Source organism: Arachis ipaensis, chromosome B03 (genome assembly GCF_000816755.2).
Source record: "Arachis ipaensis cultivar K30076 chromosome B03, Araip1.1, whole genome shotgun sequence".
NCBI lineage: Eukaryota > Viridiplantae > Streptophyta > Magnoliopsida > Fabales > Fabaceae > Arachis > Arachis ipaensis.
This window is the reverse complement of record NC_029787.2, coordinates 116,841,216-116,843,790: the sequence shown is the minus strand read 5'-3', so window position 1 is coordinate 116,843,790 and position 2,575 is coordinate 116,841,216.

Here is a 2,575-nt window from a genome sequence, read left to right as displayed (position 1 = left end):
AATTGATGCGATTCTCGAAATCAAACCTATTTTAAAGGAAAATTAATAGATGGTTAGGTACATGTAACATGTGTGTGCGTCAGTGTAAATGCATGTAAAAAATTAAATAAAAAAATTGACTCAAAAAATCGAAATATCGAATTGACAGATAAATAATAACAAAAAAATAATAAATTTTGACAATTCTCACATTTTTGAAAAATTAATTAATTCCTCGAGTTCACATGTAGCCAACAAAACAAACTAACAAAGTGGAAGAAGGTGACAACTGCCAATGGCAAAACAATTGTTGTTGTGATGATCACTGACGTGGGATCAAGCTGTCTTCAATTAGATGAGGCCAAGCCTTTTTAAATGGATTATCTTAATTTTTTAATTAGTTATCAAATATAATTTTTTATTATATAAAAATATATAATAAGAGATCATATTTTATAATATTAATTAAAAGAAAAATTTAAAAAATCTTCTCTTTTTGTATATTCTTTTTTTTTTCAATATGAATTATTGCATTATTTGTTAATTAGGTAAATTATCACCCTACTCTAAGGGTGGGTTTGGTAAAGCTTTTTTAAGAGGTGCACGTCATTTTGCGTTTGGTAAATTAAAAAGCCCAAGTGCTTGTGCTTACGGCTTTTAAAAGTTAGGGGTGCTTTTGAAAGCACCTAGGAGGGAGCTTTTCAAAGCTGGCTTATACTTACCAAATTTTTTTCATTTTCCCGTACGTATTTCCCGCTATTATATTGTCATTAAAATTCTCGTATATTTCTAACTTCTCATCCTAACCTTCACAAATTCTAACACAATCTTCATATATTTTTTATTTTTCAACCTAATCTTCACAAATTTCAATACAAATACATCTCTATCACATATTAGGTATGAATTTCTATTTATTTATGTTTTTTTTTTTTGCGTTAATTTATTAAAAGTCATTTTTAATTTGATTTTACCAAACGCAAGTGCTGTAGCTTTTAAAAAGCTATCTTTTAAAAGACAGCTTTCATAAACTACTTTTAAAAAGCAAAAGCTTTACCAAACCCAGCCTAACAACACTTATAAATGATAGTGCTTGTTAGGTACGTGATACTAACTAATCATTTCTTTTATTCGATAAAGATGGATTGAGTATGATTGTATGAATAACTTTTGGATAAGCGGATCTTATCCTTAAGGTATAAAGAATACAACTCACCTAGGTATTTTTTAAAAAATGGTATAATATTCTATTTTTTATTATAATAATTAAAAAAATAAAATAAATACATTTAAATAGATTTAATTAACACACACTGCAAAAAACTCCTTAAAAGAGATGATAAAACTTTCAATCGAACCGTTATCCTCATAGAGCTGCATGTCGTCAGTGTGATTATTCGTCCACGCCGCCTTCCTCCTCGTCGCCGCCTTCTTCCTCGGCGCCACCGCATTATCCCCAGCACCGTTCGTTCGCTTCGCCGTTCCTCTGCAACGCCGTCGTCTGTCCCGCTCGTCCTTGGTATTGCCTTCCTCCTCGTCGCTTAGTCCCCAGCCTCATTTCGTCCTACTCCTCGTCGCGGTCGTCCTCATCAACGTCGCTAATCCTTCTGCGTTGGAAGTGGACCTCAGATATTTTGGATGTGTTTAAAAGAAAGTGATTCATAGTTAGCACATTTTAGTTATTCAATCACATTGATTTTACATGTCATGTAGCACATCCTAATTTGCATTGGAGAATGGTTTAGGTAGAATAACAACTTAAAGAATCACAATCCTCAAATTGTCAACATTGTTATATCTGTAGTTACCGCCATTGCAAGGGTTTAAATTTTTTATTTATGATTTTGAATGTTTTAGAAATATTTTGTGTATCACTTCATAATTTCAGATGTGTTACAATTGTTTTTTAATGTTTAAATTTAAATTTTAGATTTATGATTTTGGATGTGTTTCAAAAACATTTTCTGTATAATTTAATGGAAAAATCTCCTCTAACTTAATAATTTTAAATGTGTTACAATTGAAAAAGAGATTATGACCACTCCAAGAGTTGTAATAAACTCTAAAATTGCATTCCGATCATTATGAATCTTTTGGGAATTCTAAGTTATGTCGTTCAATTTGTTAGAATTTGTTAACAAATTTGTTATAGAGTTTGTTATAGTATTAAAACTAGAAAGTCGTAAAATAAATTCTGCATTTTATTAAAGGTACAATAAGTAAGGAATTAATTTTTTCTAAATGCACTGACTTTAAATTCTTTTTTTCTATAGATACAAATTAAAATATTGCAGCAGAATAAAAGAAAGAAAAAAATTGTGTTACAGAACATAGAAAAAGAAAACAATAACTAACTATGAAGTGGGTAGAAAATTAAAAAAATTTTAATTTTTAAAATTTAAATTAATTTTAATTATAAATGTGTATCTAAAAAATAAAAACAGCAGAATAAAAAAAAATTGTGTTACAGAACATAGAAAAAGAAAACAATAACTAACTATGAAGTGGGTAGAAAATTAAAAAAATTTTAATTTTTAATTTTTAAATTAATTTTAATTACTAATATATTTAATTATAAACTAAAAGTATATTTTAG